Raw genomic sequence first — 13,577 nt, forward strand, 5'->3', positions numbered from 1 at the left:
ATACAGTTGCTTACGGCCATACCTCTCTGGCTCCGCCTGATCTCGTCTGATCTCAGAAGCTAAGCAGAGTAGGGCCTGGTTAGTACTTGGATGGAAGACCGCCTGGGAATCCCAGGTGCCGTAAGCTTTTTCATTTCTCTCTCTGGAAGAAATCGAGAAGGCATTAGAAAGTGACTCCTTTTTCATTATCTAAACTCCAAAACCTTTGACACATTTTAAAATATTAGGAAGAGGACATACAGTTGCTTACGGCCATACCTCTCTGGCTCCGCCTGATCTCGTCTGATCTCAGAAGCTAAGCAGAGTAGGGCCTGGTTAGTACTTGGATGGAACACCGCCTGGGAATCCCAGGTGCCGTAAGCTTTTTCATTTCTCTCTCTGGAAGAAATCGAGAAGGCCTTAGAAAGTGACTCCTTTTTCATTATCAAAACTCCAAAACCTTTGACACATTTTAAAAGATTAGGAAGAGGACATACAGTTGCTTACGGCCATACCTCTCTGGCTCCGCCTGATCTCGTCTGATCTCAGAAGCTAAGCAGAGTAGGGCCTGGTTAGTACTTGGATGGAAGACCGCCTGGGAATCCCAGGTGCTGTAAGCTTTTTCATTTCGATCTGTAAAAGACACAGAGAAGGCCTTAGAAAGTGACTCCATTTAATTGTCAAAACTACAAAACCTTTGACACATTTTAAAAGATTAGGTAGAGGACATACAGTTGCTTACGGCCATACCTCTCTGGCTCCGCCTGATCTCGTCTGATCTCAGAAGCTAAGCAGAGTAGGGCCTGGTTAGTACTTGGATGGAAGACCGCCTGGGAATCCCAGGTGCCGTAAGCTTTTTCATTTCTCTCTCTGGAAGAAATCGAGAAGGCATTAGAAAGTGACTCCTTTTTCATTATCTAAACTCCAAAACCTTTGACACATTTTAAAATATTAGGAAGAGGACATACAGTTGCTTACGGCCATACCTCTCTGGCTCTGCCTGATCTCGTCAGATCTCAGAAGCTAAGCAGAGTAGGGCCTGGTTAGTACTTGGATGGAAGACCGCCTGGGAATCCCAGGTGCCGTAAGCTTTTTCATTTCGATCTGTAAAAGACACAGAGAAGAACTTAGAAAGTGACTCCATTTCATTGTCAAAACTCCAAAACCTTTGACACATTTTAAAAGATTAGGTAGAGGACATACAGTTGCTTACGGCCATACCTCTCTGGCTCCGCCTGATCTCGTCTGATCTCAGAAGCTAAGCAGAGTAGGGCCTGGTTAGTACTTGGATGGAAGACCGCCTGGGAATCCCAGGTGCCGTAAGCTTTTTCATTTCTATCTGTAAAAGACACAGAGAACGCCTTAGAAAGTGACTCCATTTCATTGTCAAAACTACAAAACCTTTGACACATTTTAAAAGATTAGGTAGAGGACATACAGTTGCTTACGGCCATACCTCTCTGGCTCCGCCTGATCTCGTCTGATCTCAGAAGCTAAGCAGAGTAGGGCCTGGTTAGTACTTGGATGGAAGACCGCCTGGGAATCCCAGGTGCCGTAAGCTTTTTCATTTCTCTCTCTGGAAGAAATCGAGAAGGCCTTAGAAAGTGACTCCTTTTTCATTATCAAAACTCCAAAACCTTTGACACATTTTAAAAGATTAGGAAGAGGACATACAGTTGCTTACGGCCATACCTCTCTGGCTCCGCCTGATCTCGTCAGATCTCAGAAGCTAAGCAGAGTAGGGCCTGGTTAGTACTTGGATGGAAGACCGCCTGGGAATCCCAGGTGCTGTAAGCTTTTTCATTTCGATCTGTAAAAGACACAGAGAAGAACTTAGAAAGTGACTCCATTTCATTGTCAAAACTCCAAAACCTTTGACACATTTTAAAAGATTAGGTAGAGGACATACAGTTGCTTACGGCCATACCTCTCTGGCTCTGCCTGATCTCGTCTGATCTCAGAAGCTAAGCAGAGTAGGGCCTGGTTAGTACTTGGATGGAAGACCGCCTGGGAATCCCAGGTGCCGTAAGCTTTTTCATTTCTATCTGTAAAAGACACAGAGAACGCCTTAGAAAGTGACTCCATTTAATTGTCAAAACTACAAAACCTTTGACACATTTTAAAAGATTAGGTAGAGGACATACAGTTGCTTACGGCCATACCTCTCTGGCTCCGCCTGATCTCGTCAGATCTCAGAAGCTAAGCAGAGTAGGGCCTGGTTAGTACTTGGATGGAAGCCCGCCTGGGAATCCCAGGTGCCGTAAGCTTTTTCATTTCTATCTGTAAAAGACACAGAGAAGGCCTTAGAAAGTGACTCCATTTCATTGTCAAAACTACAAAACCTTTGACACATTTTAAAAGATTAGGTAGAGGACATACAGTTGCTTACGGCCATACCTCTCTGGCTCCGCCTGATCTCGTCTGATCTCAGAAGCTAAGCAGAGTAGGGCCTGGTTAGTACTTGGATGGAAGACCGCCTGGGAATCCCAGGTGCCGTAAGCTTTTTCATTTCTCTCTCTGGAAGAAATCGAGAAGGCATTAGAAAGTGACTCCTTTTTCATTATCTAAACTCCAAAACCTTTGACACATTTTAAAATATTAGGAAGAGGACATACAGTTGCTTACGGCCATACCTCTCTGGCTCCGCCTGATCTCGTCTGATCTCAGAAGCTAAGCAGAGTAGGGCCTGGTTAGTACTTGGATGGAAGACCGCCTGGGAATCCCAGGTGCTGTAAGCTTTTTCATTTCGATCTGTAAAAGACACAGAGAAGAACTTAGAAAGTGACTCCATTTCATTGTCAAAACTCCAAAACCTTTGACACATTTTAAAAGATTAGGTAGAGGACATACAGTTGCTTACGGCCATACCTCTCTGGCTCCGCCTGATCTCGTCTGATCTCAGAAGCTAAGCAGAGTAGGGCCTGGTTAGTACTTGGATGGAACACCGCCTGGGAATCCCAGGTGCCGTAAGCTTTTTCATTTCTCTCTCTGGAAGAAATCGAGAAGGCCTTAGAAAGTGACTCCTTTTTCATTATCAAAACTCCAAAACCTTTGACACATTTTAAAAGATTAGGAAGAGGACATACAGTTGCTTACGGCCATACCTCTCTGGCTCTGCCTGATCTCGTCAGATCTCAGAAGCTAAGCAGAGTAGGGCCTGGTTAGTACTTGGATGGATGACCGCCTGGGAATCCCAGGTGCTGTAAGCTTTTTCATTTCGATCTGTAAAAGACACAGAGAAGAACTTAGAAAGTGACTCCATTTCATTGTCAAAACTCCAAAACCTTTGACACATTTTAAAAGATTAGGTAGAGGACATACAGTTGCTTACGGCCATACCTCTCTGGCTCCGCCTGATCTCGTCTGATCTCAGAAGCTAAGCAGAGTAGGGCCTGGTTAGTACTTGGATGGAAGACCGCCTGGGAATCCCAGGTGCCGTAAGCTTTTTCATTTCTATCTGTAAAAGACACAGAGAACGCCTTAGAAAGTGACTCCATTTCATTGTCAAAACTACAAAACCTTTGACACATTTTAAAAGATTAGGTAGAGGACATACAGTTGCTTACGGCCATACCTCTCTGGCTCCGCCTGATCTCGTCAGATCTCAGAAGCTAAGCAGAGTAGGGCCTGGTTAGCACTTGGATGGAAGACCGCCTGGGAGTCCCAGGTGCCGTGTGCTTTTTCATTTCTCTCTCTGGAAGAAATCGAGAAGGCATTAGAAAGTGACTCCTTTTTCATTATCAAAACTCCAAAACCTTTGACACATTTTAAAAGATTAGGAAGAGGACATACAGTTGCTTATGGCCATACCTCTCTGGCTCCGCCTGATCTCGTCTGATCTCAGAAGCTAAGCAGAGTAGGGCCTGGTTAGTACTTGGATGGAAGACCGCCTGGGAATCCCATGTGCTGTAAGCTTTTTCATTTCGATCTGTAAAAGACACAGAGAAGGCCTTAGAAAGTGACTCCATTTAATTGTCAAAACTACAAAACCTTTGACACATTTTAAAAGATTAGGTAGAGGACATACAGTTGCTTACGGCCATACCTCTCTGGCTCCGCCTGATCTCGTCTGATCTCAGAAGCTAAGCAGAGTAGGGCCTGGTTAGTACTTGGATGGAAGACCGCCTGGGAATCCCAGGTGCCGTAAGCTTTTTCATTTCTCTCTCTGGAAGAAATCGAGAAGGCATTAGAAAGTGACTCCTTTTTCATTATCTAAACTCCAAAACCTTTGACACATTTTAAAATATTAGGAAGAGGACATACAGTTGCTTACGGCCATACCTCTCTGGCTCCGCCTGATCTCGTCTGATCTCAGAAGCTAAGCAGAGTAGGGCCTGGTTAGTACTTGGATGGAAGACCGCCTGGGAATCCCAGGTGCTGTAAGCTTTTTCATTTCGATCTGTAAAAGACACAGAGAAGGCCTTAGAAAGTGACTCCATTTAATTGTCAAAACTACAAAACCTTTGACACATTTTAAAAGATTAGGTAGAGGACATACAGTTGCTTACGGCCATACCTCTCTGGCTCCGCCTGATCTCGTCTGATCTCAGAAGCTAAGCAGAGTAGGGCCTGGTTAGTACTTGGATGGAAGACCGCCTGGGAATCCCAGGTGCCGTAAGCTTTTTCATTTCTCTCTCTGGAAGAAATCGAGAAGGCATTAGAAAGTGACTCCTTTTTCATTATCTAAACTCCAAAACCTTTGACACATTTTAAAATATTAGGAAGAGGACATACAGTTGCTTACGGCCATACCTCTCTGGCTCTGCCTGATCTCGTCAGATCTCAGAAGCTAAGCAGAGTAGGGCCTGGTTAGTACTTGGATGGAAGACCGCCTGGGAATCCCAGGTGCTGTAAGCTTTTTCATTTCGATCTGTAAAAGACACAGAGAAGAACTTAGAAAGTGACTCCATTTCATTGTCAAAACTCCAAAACCTTTGACACATTTTAAAAGATTAGGTAGAGGACATACAGTTGCTTACGGCCATACCTCTCTGGCTCCGCCTGATCTCGTCTGATCTCAGAAGCTAAGCAGACTAGGGCCTGGTTAGTACTTGGATGGAAGACCGCCTGGGAATCCCAGGTGCCGTAAGCTTTTTCATTTCTATCTGTAAAAGACACAGAGAACGCCTTAGAAAGTGACTCCATTTCATTGTCAAAACTACAAAACCTTTGACACATTTTAAAAGATTAGGTAGAGGACATACAGTTGCTTACGGCCATACCTCTCTGGCTCCGCCTGATCTCGTCAGATCTCAGAAGCTAAGCAGAGTAGGGCCTGGTTAGCACTTGGATGGAAGACCGCCTGGGAGTCCCAGGTGCCGTGTGCTTTTTCATTTCTCTCTCTGGAAGAAATCGAGAAGGCATTAGAAAGTGACTCCTTTTTCATTATCAAAACTCCAAAACCTTTGACACATTTTAAAAGATTAGGAAGAGGACATACAGTTGCTTACGGCCATACCTCTCTGGCTCCGCCTGATCTCGTCTGATCTCAGAAGCTAAGCAGAGTAGGGCCTGGTTAGTACTTGGATGGAAGACCGCCTGGGAATCCCATGTGCTGTAAGCTTTTTCATTTCGATCTGTAAAAGACACAGAGAAGGCCTTAGAAAGTGACTCCATTTCATTGTCAAAACTACAAACCCTTTGACACATTTTAAAAGATTAGGTAGAGGACATACAGTTGCTTACGGCCATACCTCTCTGGCTCCGCCTGATCTCGTCTGATCTCAGAAGCTAAGCAGAGTAGGGCCTGGTTAGTACTTGGATGGAAGACCGCCTGGGAATCCCAGGTGCCGTAAGCTTTTTCATTTCTCTCTCTGGAAGAAATCGAGAAGGCCTTAGAAAGTGACTCCTTTTTCATTATCAAAACTCCAAAACCTTTGACACATTTTAAAAGATTAGGAAGAGGACATACAGTTGCTTACGGCCATACCTCTCTGGCTCCGCCTGATCTCGCCTGATCTCAGAAGCTAAGCAGAGTAGGGCCTGGTTAGTACTTGGATGGAAGACCGCCTGGGAATCCCAGGTGCTGTAAGCTTTTTCATTTCGATCTGTAAAAGACACAGAGAAGGCCTTAGAAAGTGACTCCATTTAATTGTCAAAACTACAAAACCTTTGACACATTTTAAAAGATTAGGTAGAGGACATACAGTTGCTTACGGCCATACCTCTCTGGCTCCGCCTGATCTCGTCTGATCTCAGAAGCTAAGCAGAGTAGGGCCTGGTTAGTACTTGGATGGAAGACCGCCTGGGAATCCCAGGTGCCGTAAGCTTTTTCATTTCTCTCTCTGGAAGAAATCGAGAAGGCATTAGAAAGTGACTCCTTTTTCATTATCTAAACTCCAAAACCTTTGACACATTTTAAAATATTAGGAAGAGGACATACAGTTGCTTACGGCCATACCTCTCTGGCTCTGCCTGATCTCGTCAGATCTCAGAAGCTAAGCAGAGTAGGGCCTGGTTAGTACTTGGATGGAAGACCGCCTGGGAATCCCAGGTGCTGTAAGCTTTTTCATTTCGATCTGTAAAAGACACAGAGAAGAACTTAGAAAGTGACTCCATTTCATTGTCAAAACTCCAAAACCTTTGACACATTTTAAAAGATTAGGTAGAGGACATACAGTTGCTTACGGCCATACCTCTCTGGCTCCGCCTGATCTCGTCAGATCTCAGAAGCTAAGCAGAGTAGGGCCTGGTTAGTACTTGGATGGAAGACCGCCTGGGAATCCCATGTGCTGTAAGCTTTTTCATTTCGATCTGTAAAAGACACAGAGAAGGCCTTAGAAAGTGACTCCATTTCATTGTCAAAACTACAAAACCTTTGACACATTTTAAAAGATTAGGTAGAGGACATACAGTTGCTTACGGCCATACCTCTCTGGCTCCGCCTGATCTCGTCTGATCTCAGAAGCTAAGCAGAGTAGGGCCTGGTTAGTACTTGGATGGAAGACCGCCTGGGAATCCCAGGTGCCGTAAGCTTTTTCATTTCTCTCTCTGGAAGAAATCGAGAAGGCCTTAGAAAGTGACTCCTTTTTCATTATCAAAACTCCAAAACCTTTGACACATTTTAAAAGATTAGGAAGAGGACATACAGTTGCTTACGGCCATACCTCTCTGGCTCCGCCTGATCTCGTCAGATCTCAGAAGCTAAGCAGAGTAGGGCCTGGTTAGTACTTGGATGGAAGACCGCCTGGGAATCCCAGGTGCTGTAAGCTTTTTCATTTCGATCTGTAAAAGACACAGAGAAGGCCTTAGAAAGTGACTCCATTTAATTGTCAAAACTACAAACCCTTTGACACATTTTAAAAGATTAGGTAGAGGACATACAGTTGCTTACGGCCATACCTCTCTGGCTCCGCCTGATCTCGTCAGATCTCAGAAGCTAAGCAGAGTAGGGCCTGGTTAGTACTTGGATGGAAGCCCGCCTGGGAATCCCAGGTGCCGTAAGCTTTTTCATTTCTATCTGTAAAAGACACAGAGAAGGCCTTAGAAAGTGACTCCATTTCATTGTCAAAACTACAAAACCTTTGACACATTTTAAAAGATTAGGTAGAGGACATACAGTTGCTTACGGCCATACCTCTCTGGCTCCGCCTGATCTCGTCTGATCTCAGAAGCTAAGCAGAGTAGGGCCTGGTTAGTACTTGGATGGAAGACCGCCTGGGAATCCCAGGTGCCGTAAGCTTTTTCATTTCTCTCTCTGGAAGAAATCGAGAAGGCCTTAGAAAGTGACTCCTTTTTCATTATCAAAACTCCAAAACCTTTGACACATTTTAAAAGATTAGGAAGAGGACATACAGTTGCTTACGGCCATACCTCTCTGGCTCCGCCTGATCTCGCCTGATCTCAGAAGCTAAGCAGAGTAGGGCCTGGTTAGTACTTGGATGGAAGACCGCCTGGGAATCCCAGGTGCTGTAAGCTTTTTCATTTCGATCTGTAAAAGACACAGAGAAGGCCTTAGAAAGTGACTCCATTTAATTGTCAAAACTACAAAACCTTTGACACATTTTAAAAGATTAGGTAGAGGACATACAGTTGCTTACGGCCATACCTCTCTGGCTCCGCCTGATCTCGTCTGATCTCAGAAGCTAAGCAGAGTAGGGCCTGGTTAGTACTTGGATGGAAGACCGCCTGGGAATCCCAGGTGCCGTAAGCTTTTTCATTTCTCTCTCTGGAAGAAATCGAGAAGGCATTAGAAAGTGACTCCTTTTTCATTATCTAAACTCCAAAACCTTTGACACATTTTAAAATATTAGGAAGAGGACATACAGTTGCTTACGGCCATACCTCTCTGGCTCTGCCTGATCTCGTCAGATCTCAGAAGCTAAGCAGAGTAGGGCCTGGTTAGTACTTGGATGGAAGACCGCCTGGGAATCCCAGGTGCTGTAAGCTTTTTCATTTCGATCTGTAAAAGACACAGAGAAGAACTTAGAAAGTGACTCCATTTCATTGTCAAAACTCCAAAACCTTTGACACATTTTAAAAGATTAGGTAGAGGACATACAGTTGCTTACGGCCATACCTCTCTGGCTCCGCCTGATCTCGTCAGATCTCAGAAGCTAAGCAGAGTAGGGCCTGGTTAGTACTTGGATGGAAGACCGCCTGGGAATCCCAGGTGCTGTAAGCTTTTTCATTTCGATCTGTAAAAGACACAGAGAAGGCCTTAGAAAGTGACTCCATTTCATTGTCAAAACTACAAACCCTTTGACACATTTTAAAAGATTAGGTAGAGGACATACAGTTGCTTACGGCCATACCTCTCTGGCTCTGCCTGATCTCGTCAGATCTCAGAAGCTAAGCAGAGTAGGGCCTGGTTAGTACTTGGATGGAAGCCCGCCTGGGAATCCCAGGTGCCGTAAGCTTTTTCATTTCTATCTGTAAAAGACACAGAGAAGGCCTTAGAAAGTGACTCCATTTCATTGTCAAAACTACAAAACCTTTGACACATTTTAAAAGATTAGGTAGAGGACATACAGTTGCTTACGGCCATACCTCTCTGGCTCCGCCTGATCTCGTCTGATCTCAGAAGCTAAGCAGAGTAGGGCCTGGTTAGTACTTGGATGGAACACCGCCTGGGAATCCCAGGTGCCGTAAGCTTTTTCATTTCTCTCTCTGGAAGAAATCGAGAAGGCCTTAGAAAGTGACTCCTTTTTCATTATCAAAACTCCAAAACCTTTGACACATTTTAAAAGATTAGGAAGAGGACATACAGTTGCTTACGGCCATACCTCTCTGGCTCCGCCTGATCTCGTCTGATCTCAGAAGCTAAGCAGAGTAGGGCCTGGTTAGTACTTGGATGGAAGACCGCCTGGGAATCCCAGGTGCTGTAAGCTTTTTCATTTCGATCTGTAAAAGACACAGAGAAGGCCTTAGAAAGTGACTCCATTTAATTGTCAAAACTACAAAACCTTTGACACATTTTAAAAGATTAGGTAGAGGACATACAGTTGCTTACGGCCATACCTCTCTGGCTCCGCCTGATCTCGTCTGATCTCAGAAGCTAAGCAGAGTAGGGCCTGGTTAGTACTTGGATGGAAGACCGCCTGGGAATCCCAGGTGCCGTAAGCTTTTTCATTTCTATCTGTAAAAGACACAGAGAACGCCTTAGAAAGTGACTCCATTTCATTGTCAAAACTACAAAACCTTTGACACATTTTAAAAGATTAGGTAGAGGACATACAGTTGCTTACGGCCATACCTCTCTGGCTCCGCCTGATCTCGTCAGATCTCAGAAGCTAAGCAGAGTAGGGCCTGGTTAGCACTTGGATGGAAGACCGCCTGGGAGTCCCAGGTGCCGTGTGCTTTTTCATTTCTCTCTCTGGAAGAAATCGAGAAGGCATTAGAAAGTGACTCCTTTTTCATTATCAAAACTCCAAAACCTTTGACACATTTTAAAAGATTAGGAAGAGGACATACAGTTGCTTATGGCCATACCTCTCTGGCTCCGCCTGATCTCGTCTGATCTCAGAAGCTAAGCAGAGTAGGGCCTGGTTAGTACTTGGATGGAAGACCGCCTGGGAATCCCATGTGCTGTAAGCTTTTTCATTTCGATCTGTAAAAGACACAGAGAAGGCCTTAGAAAGTGACTCCATTTAATTGTCAAAACTACAAAACCTTTGACACATTTTAAAAGATTAGGTAGAGGACATACAGTTGCTTACGGCCATACCTCTCTGGCTCCGCCTGATCTCGTCTGATCTCAGAAGCTAAGCAGAGTAGGGCCTGGTTAGTACTTGGATGGAAGACCGCCTGGGAATCCCAGGTGCCGTAAGCTTTTTCATTTCTCTCTCTGGAAGAAATCGAGAAGGCATTAGAAAGTGACTCCTTTTTCATTATCTAAACTCCAAAACCTTTGACACATTTTAAAATATTAGGAAGAGGACATACAGTTGCTTACGGCCATACCTCTCTGGCTCTGCCTGATCTCGTCAGATCTCAGAAGCTAAGCAGAGTAGGGCCTGGTTAGTACTTGGATGGAAGACCGCCTGGGAATCCCAGGTGCTGTAAGCTTTTTCATTTCGATCTGTAAAAGACACAGAGAAGAACTTAGAAAGTGACTCCATTTCATTGTCAAAACTCCAAAACCTTTGACACATTTTAAAAGATTAGGTAGAGGACATACAGTTGCTTACGGCCATACCTCTCTGGCTCCGCCTGATCTCGTCTGATCTCAGAAGCTAAGCAGAGTAGGGCCTGGTTAGTACTTGGATGGAAGACCGCCTGGGAATCCCAGGTGCCGTAAGCTTTTTCATTTCTATCTGTAAAAGACACAGAGAACGCCTTAGAAAGTGACTCCATTTCATTGTCAAAACTACAAAACCTTTGACACATTTTAAAAGATTAGGTAGAGGACATACAGTTGCTTACGGCCATACCTCTCTGGCTCCGCCTGATCTCGTCAGATCTCAGAAGCTAAGCAGAGTAGGGCCTGGTTAGCACTTGGATGGAAGACCGCCTGGGAGTCCCAGGTGCCGTGTGCTTTTTCATTTCTCTCTCTGGAAGAAATCGAGAAGGCATTAGAAAGTGACTCCTTTTTCATTATCAAAACTCCAAAACCTTTGACACATTTTAAAAGATTAGGAAGAGGACATACAGTTGCTTACGGCCATACCTCTCTGGCTCCGCCTGATCTCGTCTGATCTCAGAAGCTAAGCAGAGTAGGGCCTGGTTAGTACTTGGATGGAAGACCGCCTGGGAATCCCATGTGCTGTAAGCTTTTTCATTTCGATCTGTAAAAGACACAGAGAAGGCCTTAGAAAGTGACTCCATTTCATTGTCAAAACTACAAACCCTTTGACACATTTTAAAAGATTAGGTAGAGGACATACAGTTGCTTACGGCCATACCTCTCTGGCTCCGCCTGATCTCGTCTGATCTCAGAAGCTAAGCAGAGTAGGGCCTGGTTAGTACTTGGATGGAAGACCGCCTGGGAATCCCAGGTGCCGTAAGCTTTTTCATTTCTCTCTCTGGAAGAAATCGAGAAGGCCTTAGAAAGTGACTCCTTTTTCATTATCAAAACTCCAAAACCTTTGACACATTTTAAAAGATTAGGAAGAGGACATACAGTTGCTTACGGCCATACCTCTCTGGCTCCGCCTGATCTCGCCTGATCTCAGAAGCTAAGCAGAGTAGGGCCTGGTTAGTACTTGGATGGAAGACCGCCTGGGAATCCCAGGTGCTGTAAGCTTTTTCATTTCGATCTGTAAAAGACACAGAGAAGGCCTTAGAAAGTGACTCCATTTAATTGTCAAAACTACAAAACCTTTGACACATTTTAAAAGATTAGGTAGAGGACATACAGTTGCTTACGGCCATACCTCTCTGGCTCCGCCTGATCTCGTCAGATCTCAGAAGCTAAGCAGAGTAGGGCCTGGTTAGCACTTGGATGGAAGACCGCCTGGGAGTCCCAGGTGCCGTGTGCTTTTTCATTTCTCTCTCTGGAAGAAATCGAGAAGGCATTAGAAAGTGACTCCTTTTTCATTATCAAAACTCCAAAACCTTTGACACATTTTAAAAGATTAGGTAGAGGACATACAGTTGCTTACGGCCATACCTCTCTGGCTCCGCCTGATCTCGTCTGATCTCAGAAGCTAAGCAGAGTAGGGCCTGGTTAGTACTTGGATGGAAGACCGCCTGGGAATCCCAGGTGCCGTAAGCTTTTTCATTTCTCTCTCTGGAAGAAATCGAGAAGGCCTTAGAAAGTGACTCCTTTTTCATTATCAAAACTCCAAAACCTTTGACACATTTTAAAAGATTAGGAAGAGGACATACAGTTGCTTACGGCCATACCTCTCTGGCTCCGCCTGATCTCGCCTGATCTCAGAAGCTAAGCAGAGTAGGGCCTGGTTAGTACTTGGATGGAAGACCGCCTGGGAATCCCAGGTGCTGTAAGCTTTTTCATTTCGATCTGTAAAAGACACAGAGAAGGCCTTAGAAAGTGACTCCATTTAATTGTCAAAACTACAAAACCTTTGACACATTTTAAAAGATTAGGTAGAGGACATACAGTTGCTTACGGCCATACCTCTCTGGCTCCGCCTGATCTCGTCAGATCTCAGAAGCTAAGCAGAGTAGGGCCTGGTTAGCACTTGGATGGAAGACCGCCTGGGAGTCCCAGGTGCCGTGTGCTTTTTCATTTCTCTCTCTGGAAGAAATCGAGAAGGCATTAGAAAGTGACTCCTTTTTCATTATCAAAACTCCAAAACCTTTGACACATTTTAAAAGATTAGGAAGAGGACATACAGTTGCTTACGGCCATACCTCTCTGGCTCCGCCTGATCTCGTCTGATCTCAGAAGCTAAGCAGAGTAGGGCCTGGTTAGTACTTGGATGGAAGACCGCCTGGGAATCCCATGTGCTGTAAGCTTTTTCATTTCGATCTGTAAAAGACACAGAGAAGGCCTTAGAAAGTGACTCCATTTCATTGTCAAAACTACAAACCCTTTGACACATTTTAAAAGATTAGGTAGAGGACATACAGTTGCTTACGGCCATACCTCTCTGGCTCCGCCTGATCTCGTCTGATCTCAGAAGCTAAGCAGAGTAGGGCCTGGTTAGTACTTGGATGGAAGACCGCCTGGGAATCCCAGGTGCCGTAAGCTTTTTCATTTCTCTCTCTGGAAGAAATCGAGAAGGCCTTAGAAAGTGACTCCTTTTTCATTATCAAAACTCCAAAACCTTTGACACATTTTAAAAGATTAGGAAGAGGACATACAGTTGCTTACGGCCATACCTCTCTGGCTCCGCCTGATCTCGCCTGATCTCAGAAGCTAAGCAGAGTAGGGCCTGGTTAGTACTTGGATGGAAGACCGCCTGGGAATCCCAGGTGCTGTAAGCTTTTTCATTTCGATCTGTAAAAGACACAGAGAAGGCCTTAGAAAGTGACTCCATTTAATTGTCAAAACTACAAAACCTTTGACACATTTTAAAAGATTAGGTAGAGGACATACAGTTGCTTACGGCCATACCTCTCTGGCTCCGCCTGATCTCGTCTGATCTCAGAAGCTAAGCAGAGTAGGGCCTGGTTAGTACTTGGATGGAAGACCGCCTGGGAATCCCAGGTGCCGTAAGCTTTTTCATTTCTCTCTCTGGAAGAAATCGAGA

General features: G+C 44.8%; 58 non-coding genes across 58 annotated transcripts; all 58 read left to right on the forward strand.

Annotated features, from left to right (window-relative positions):
- The first annotated feature begins 8 nt into the window (after window positions 1-8).
- On the forward strand, window positions 9-127 carry LOC144404758 (5S ribosomal RNA). The gene has a single exon (XR_013466700.1). It is a non-coding gene; the product is annotated as a 5S ribosomal RNA (ribosomal RNA).
- A 117-nt stretch (window positions 128-244) lies between these two features.
- On the forward strand, window positions 245-363 carry LOC144397785 (5S ribosomal RNA). Its single transcript, XR_013459932.1, has one exon. It is a non-coding gene; the product is annotated as a 5S ribosomal RNA (ribosomal RNA).
- Window positions 364-480: 117 nt separating this feature from the next.
- On the forward strand, window positions 481-599 carry LOC144396862 (5S ribosomal RNA). The gene has a single exon (XR_013459008.1). It is a non-coding gene; the product is annotated as a 5S ribosomal RNA (ribosomal RNA).
- A 116-nt stretch (window positions 600-715) lies between these two features.
- Window positions 716-834, forward strand: LOC144404759 (5S ribosomal RNA). Its single transcript, XR_013466701.1, has one exon. It is a non-coding gene; the product is annotated as a 5S ribosomal RNA (ribosomal RNA).
- Window positions 835-951: 117 nt separating this feature from the next.
- Window positions 952-1,070, forward strand: LOC144397086 (5S ribosomal RNA). Its single transcript, XR_013459231.1, has one exon. It is a non-coding gene; the product is annotated as a 5S ribosomal RNA (ribosomal RNA).
- Window positions 1,071-1,186: 116 nt separating this feature from the next.
- Window positions 1,187-1,305, forward strand: LOC144404760 (5S ribosomal RNA). The gene has a single exon (XR_013466702.1). It is a non-coding gene; the product is annotated as a 5S ribosomal RNA (ribosomal RNA).
- A 116-nt stretch (window positions 1,306-1,421) lies between these two features.
- On the forward strand, window positions 1,422-1,540 carry LOC144404761 (5S ribosomal RNA). Its single transcript, XR_013466703.1, has one exon. It is a non-coding gene; the product is annotated as a 5S ribosomal RNA (ribosomal RNA).
- A 117-nt stretch (window positions 1,541-1,657) lies between these two features.
- Window positions 1,658-1,776, forward strand: LOC144390319 (5S ribosomal RNA). The gene has a single exon (XR_013454348.1). It is a non-coding gene; the product is annotated as a 5S ribosomal RNA (ribosomal RNA).
- Window positions 1,777-1,892: 116 nt separating this feature from the next.
- LOC144397454 (5S ribosomal RNA) lies at window positions 1,893-2,011 on the forward strand. The gene has a single exon (XR_013459600.1). It is a non-coding gene; the product is annotated as a 5S ribosomal RNA (ribosomal RNA).
- A 116-nt stretch (window positions 2,012-2,127) lies between these two features.
- Window positions 2,128-2,246, forward strand: LOC144397727 (5S ribosomal RNA). Its single transcript, XR_013459874.1, has one exon. It is a non-coding gene; the product is annotated as a 5S ribosomal RNA (ribosomal RNA).
- Window positions 2,247-2,362: 116 nt separating this feature from the next.
- Window positions 2,363-2,481, forward strand: LOC144404762 (5S ribosomal RNA). The gene has a single exon (XR_013466704.1). It is a non-coding gene; the product is annotated as a 5S ribosomal RNA (ribosomal RNA).
- A 117-nt stretch (window positions 2,482-2,598) lies between these two features.
- Window positions 2,599-2,717, forward strand: LOC144396863 (5S ribosomal RNA). The gene has a single exon (XR_013459009.1). It is a non-coding gene; the product is annotated as a 5S ribosomal RNA (ribosomal RNA).
- Window positions 2,718-2,833: 116 nt separating this feature from the next.
- Window positions 2,834-2,952, forward strand: LOC144397786 (5S ribosomal RNA). Its single transcript, XR_013459933.1, has one exon. It is a non-coding gene; the product is annotated as a 5S ribosomal RNA (ribosomal RNA).
- A 117-nt stretch (window positions 2,953-3,069) lies between these two features.
- Window positions 3,070-3,188, forward strand: LOC144397059 (5S ribosomal RNA). The gene has a single exon (XR_013459204.1). It is a non-coding gene; the product is annotated as a 5S ribosomal RNA (ribosomal RNA).
- Window positions 3,189-3,304: 116 nt separating this feature from the next.
- Window positions 3,305-3,423, forward strand: LOC144404763 (5S ribosomal RNA). Its single transcript, XR_013466705.1, has one exon. It is a non-coding gene; the product is annotated as a 5S ribosomal RNA (ribosomal RNA).
- A 116-nt stretch (window positions 3,424-3,539) lies between these two features.
- Window positions 3,540-3,658, forward strand: LOC144399321 (5S ribosomal RNA). Its single transcript, XR_013461466.1, has one exon. It is a non-coding gene; the product is annotated as a 5S ribosomal RNA (ribosomal RNA).
- Window positions 3,659-3,775: 117 nt separating this feature from the next.
- LOC144399428 (5S ribosomal RNA) lies at window positions 3,776-3,894 on the forward strand. Its single transcript, XR_013461573.1, has one exon. It is a non-coding gene; the product is annotated as a 5S ribosomal RNA (ribosomal RNA).
- Window positions 3,895-4,010: 116 nt separating this feature from the next.
- LOC144404764 (5S ribosomal RNA) lies at window positions 4,011-4,129 on the forward strand. The gene has a single exon (XR_013466706.1). It is a non-coding gene; the product is annotated as a 5S ribosomal RNA (ribosomal RNA).
- A 117-nt stretch (window positions 4,130-4,246) lies between these two features.
- LOC144396865 (5S ribosomal RNA) lies at window positions 4,247-4,365 on the forward strand. Its single transcript, XR_013459011.1, has one exon. It is a non-coding gene; the product is annotated as a 5S ribosomal RNA (ribosomal RNA).
- Window positions 4,366-4,481: 116 nt separating this feature from the next.
- Window positions 4,482-4,600, forward strand: LOC144404765 (5S ribosomal RNA). The gene has a single exon (XR_013466707.1). It is a non-coding gene; the product is annotated as a 5S ribosomal RNA (ribosomal RNA).
- Window positions 4,601-4,717: 117 nt separating this feature from the next.
- Window positions 4,718-4,836, forward strand: LOC144397606 (5S ribosomal RNA). Its single transcript, XR_013459752.1, has one exon. It is a non-coding gene; the product is annotated as a 5S ribosomal RNA (ribosomal RNA).
- A 116-nt stretch (window positions 4,837-4,952) lies between these two features.
- LOC144398729 (5S ribosomal RNA) lies at window positions 4,953-5,071 on the forward strand. Its single transcript, XR_013460876.1, has one exon. It is a non-coding gene; the product is annotated as a 5S ribosomal RNA (ribosomal RNA).
- A 116-nt stretch (window positions 5,072-5,187) lies between these two features.
- Window positions 5,188-5,306, forward strand: LOC144399322 (5S ribosomal RNA). The gene has a single exon (XR_013461467.1). It is a non-coding gene; the product is annotated as a 5S ribosomal RNA (ribosomal RNA).
- A 117-nt stretch (window positions 5,307-5,423) lies between these two features.
- LOC144399102 (5S ribosomal RNA) lies at window positions 5,424-5,542 on the forward strand. The gene has a single exon (XR_013461247.1). It is a non-coding gene; the product is annotated as a 5S ribosomal RNA (ribosomal RNA).
- Window positions 5,543-5,658: 116 nt separating this feature from the next.
- On the forward strand, window positions 5,659-5,777 carry LOC144404766 (5S ribosomal RNA). Its single transcript, XR_013466708.1, has one exon. It is a non-coding gene; the product is annotated as a 5S ribosomal RNA (ribosomal RNA).
- Window positions 5,778-5,894: 117 nt separating this feature from the next.
- On the forward strand, window positions 5,895-6,013 carry LOC144398742 (5S ribosomal RNA). Its single transcript, XR_013460889.1, has one exon. It is a non-coding gene; the product is annotated as a 5S ribosomal RNA (ribosomal RNA).
- A 116-nt stretch (window positions 6,014-6,129) lies between these two features.
- Window positions 6,130-6,248, forward strand: LOC144404767 (5S ribosomal RNA). The gene has a single exon (XR_013466709.1). It is a non-coding gene; the product is annotated as a 5S ribosomal RNA (ribosomal RNA).
- A 117-nt stretch (window positions 6,249-6,365) lies between these two features.
- On the forward strand, window positions 6,366-6,484 carry LOC144397607 (5S ribosomal RNA). Its single transcript, XR_013459753.1, has one exon. It is a non-coding gene; the product is annotated as a 5S ribosomal RNA (ribosomal RNA).
- Window positions 6,485-6,600: 116 nt separating this feature from the next.
- Window positions 6,601-6,719, forward strand: LOC144399030 (5S ribosomal RNA). Its single transcript, XR_013461175.1, has one exon. It is a non-coding gene; the product is annotated as a 5S ribosomal RNA (ribosomal RNA).
- Window positions 6,720-6,835: 116 nt separating this feature from the next.
- Window positions 6,836-6,954, forward strand: LOC144404769 (5S ribosomal RNA). Its single transcript, XR_013466711.1, has one exon. It is a non-coding gene; the product is annotated as a 5S ribosomal RNA (ribosomal RNA).
- Window positions 6,955-7,071: 117 nt separating this feature from the next.
- LOC144390322 (5S ribosomal RNA) lies at window positions 7,072-7,190 on the forward strand. Its single transcript, XR_013454349.1, has one exon. It is a non-coding gene; the product is annotated as a 5S ribosomal RNA (ribosomal RNA).
- Window positions 7,191-7,306: 116 nt separating this feature from the next.
- Window positions 7,307-7,425, forward strand: LOC144397728 (5S ribosomal RNA). Its single transcript, XR_013459875.1, has one exon. It is a non-coding gene; the product is annotated as a 5S ribosomal RNA (ribosomal RNA).
- A 116-nt stretch (window positions 7,426-7,541) lies between these two features.
- LOC144404770 (5S ribosomal RNA) lies at window positions 7,542-7,660 on the forward strand. The gene has a single exon (XR_013466712.1). It is a non-coding gene; the product is annotated as a 5S ribosomal RNA (ribosomal RNA).
- A 117-nt stretch (window positions 7,661-7,777) lies between these two features.
- LOC144398743 (5S ribosomal RNA) lies at window positions 7,778-7,896 on the forward strand. The gene has a single exon (XR_013460890.1). It is a non-coding gene; the product is annotated as a 5S ribosomal RNA (ribosomal RNA).
- Window positions 7,897-8,012: 116 nt separating this feature from the next.
- LOC144404771 (5S ribosomal RNA) lies at window positions 8,013-8,131 on the forward strand. Its single transcript, XR_013466713.1, has one exon. It is a non-coding gene; the product is annotated as a 5S ribosomal RNA (ribosomal RNA).
- A 117-nt stretch (window positions 8,132-8,248) lies between these two features.
- On the forward strand, window positions 8,249-8,367 carry LOC144397608 (5S ribosomal RNA). Its single transcript, XR_013459754.1, has one exon. It is a non-coding gene; the product is annotated as a 5S ribosomal RNA (ribosomal RNA).
- A 116-nt stretch (window positions 8,368-8,483) lies between these two features.
- Window positions 8,484-8,602, forward strand: LOC144390327 (5S ribosomal RNA). Its single transcript, XR_013454352.1, has one exon. It is a non-coding gene; the product is annotated as a 5S ribosomal RNA (ribosomal RNA).
- A 116-nt stretch (window positions 8,603-8,718) lies between these two features.
- Window positions 8,719-8,837, forward strand: LOC144398836 (5S ribosomal RNA). The gene has a single exon (XR_013460983.1). It is a non-coding gene; the product is annotated as a 5S ribosomal RNA (ribosomal RNA).
- A 116-nt stretch (window positions 8,838-8,953) lies between these two features.
- Window positions 8,954-9,072, forward strand: LOC144397787 (5S ribosomal RNA). The gene has a single exon (XR_013459934.1). It is a non-coding gene; the product is annotated as a 5S ribosomal RNA (ribosomal RNA).
- Window positions 9,073-9,189: 117 nt separating this feature from the next.
- Window positions 9,190-9,308, forward strand: LOC144396866 (5S ribosomal RNA). Its single transcript, XR_013459012.1, has one exon. It is a non-coding gene; the product is annotated as a 5S ribosomal RNA (ribosomal RNA).
- Window positions 9,309-9,424: 116 nt separating this feature from the next.
- Window positions 9,425-9,543, forward strand: LOC144404772 (5S ribosomal RNA). Its single transcript, XR_013466714.1, has one exon. It is a non-coding gene; the product is annotated as a 5S ribosomal RNA (ribosomal RNA).
- A 116-nt stretch (window positions 9,544-9,659) lies between these two features.
- Window positions 9,660-9,778, forward strand: LOC144399323 (5S ribosomal RNA). Its single transcript, XR_013461468.1, has one exon. It is a non-coding gene; the product is annotated as a 5S ribosomal RNA (ribosomal RNA).
- Window positions 9,779-9,895: 117 nt separating this feature from the next.
- Window positions 9,896-10,014, forward strand: LOC144399429 (5S ribosomal RNA). The gene has a single exon (XR_013461574.1). It is a non-coding gene; the product is annotated as a 5S ribosomal RNA (ribosomal RNA).
- Window positions 10,015-10,130: 116 nt separating this feature from the next.
- On the forward strand, window positions 10,131-10,249 carry LOC144404773 (5S ribosomal RNA). The gene has a single exon (XR_013466715.1). It is a non-coding gene; the product is annotated as a 5S ribosomal RNA (ribosomal RNA).
- A 117-nt stretch (window positions 10,250-10,366) lies between these two features.
- On the forward strand, window positions 10,367-10,485 carry LOC144397609 (5S ribosomal RNA). Its single transcript, XR_013459755.1, has one exon. It is a non-coding gene; the product is annotated as a 5S ribosomal RNA (ribosomal RNA).
- A 116-nt stretch (window positions 10,486-10,601) lies between these two features.
- Window positions 10,602-10,720, forward strand: LOC144404774 (5S ribosomal RNA). Its single transcript, XR_013466716.1, has one exon. It is a non-coding gene; the product is annotated as a 5S ribosomal RNA (ribosomal RNA).
- Window positions 10,721-10,836: 116 nt separating this feature from the next.
- Window positions 10,837-10,955, forward strand: LOC144399324 (5S ribosomal RNA). Its single transcript, XR_013461469.1, has one exon. It is a non-coding gene; the product is annotated as a 5S ribosomal RNA (ribosomal RNA).
- Window positions 10,956-11,072: 117 nt separating this feature from the next.
- On the forward strand, window positions 11,073-11,191 carry LOC144399104 (5S ribosomal RNA). The gene has a single exon (XR_013461249.1). It is a non-coding gene; the product is annotated as a 5S ribosomal RNA (ribosomal RNA).
- Window positions 11,192-11,307: 116 nt separating this feature from the next.
- Window positions 11,308-11,426, forward strand: LOC144404775 (5S ribosomal RNA). Its single transcript, XR_013466717.1, has one exon. It is a non-coding gene; the product is annotated as a 5S ribosomal RNA (ribosomal RNA).
- Window positions 11,427-11,543: 117 nt separating this feature from the next.
- LOC144398744 (5S ribosomal RNA) lies at window positions 11,544-11,662 on the forward strand. The gene has a single exon (XR_013460891.1). It is a non-coding gene; the product is annotated as a 5S ribosomal RNA (ribosomal RNA).
- Window positions 11,663-11,778: 116 nt separating this feature from the next.
- On the forward strand, window positions 11,779-11,897 carry LOC144399325 (5S ribosomal RNA). Its single transcript, XR_013461470.1, has one exon. It is a non-coding gene; the product is annotated as a 5S ribosomal RNA (ribosomal RNA).
- A 117-nt stretch (window positions 11,898-12,014) lies between these two features.
- Window positions 12,015-12,133, forward strand: LOC144404776 (5S ribosomal RNA). Its single transcript, XR_013466718.1, has one exon. It is a non-coding gene; the product is annotated as a 5S ribosomal RNA (ribosomal RNA).
- Window positions 12,134-12,250: 117 nt separating this feature from the next.
- On the forward strand, window positions 12,251-12,369 carry LOC144398746 (5S ribosomal RNA). Its single transcript, XR_013460893.1, has one exon. It is a non-coding gene; the product is annotated as a 5S ribosomal RNA (ribosomal RNA).
- Window positions 12,370-12,485: 116 nt separating this feature from the next.
- LOC144399327 (5S ribosomal RNA) lies at window positions 12,486-12,604 on the forward strand. The gene has a single exon (XR_013461472.1). It is a non-coding gene; the product is annotated as a 5S ribosomal RNA (ribosomal RNA).
- A 117-nt stretch (window positions 12,605-12,721) lies between these two features.
- LOC144399105 (5S ribosomal RNA) lies at window positions 12,722-12,840 on the forward strand. Its single transcript, XR_013461250.1, has one exon. It is a non-coding gene; the product is annotated as a 5S ribosomal RNA (ribosomal RNA).
- Window positions 12,841-12,956: 116 nt separating this feature from the next.
- LOC144404777 (5S ribosomal RNA) lies at window positions 12,957-13,075 on the forward strand. Its single transcript, XR_013466719.1, has one exon. It is a non-coding gene; the product is annotated as a 5S ribosomal RNA (ribosomal RNA).
- A 117-nt stretch (window positions 13,076-13,192) lies between these two features.
- LOC144398747 (5S ribosomal RNA) lies at window positions 13,193-13,311 on the forward strand. The gene has a single exon (XR_013460894.1). It is a non-coding gene; the product is annotated as a 5S ribosomal RNA (ribosomal RNA).
- A 116-nt stretch (window positions 13,312-13,427) lies between these two features.
- Window positions 13,428-13,546, forward strand: LOC144404778 (5S ribosomal RNA). Its single transcript, XR_013466720.1, has one exon. It is a non-coding gene; the product is annotated as a 5S ribosomal RNA (ribosomal RNA).
- Window positions 13,547-13,577: the final 31 nt, after the last annotated feature.

Source organism: Gasterosteus aculeatus, chromosome 2 (genome assembly GCF_964276395.1).
Source record: "Gasterosteus aculeatus chromosome 2, fGasAcu3.hap1.1, whole genome shotgun sequence".
Classification (NCBI taxonomy): domain Eukaryota; kingdom Metazoa; phylum Chordata; class Actinopteri; order Perciformes; family Gasterosteidae; genus Gasterosteus; species Gasterosteus aculeatus.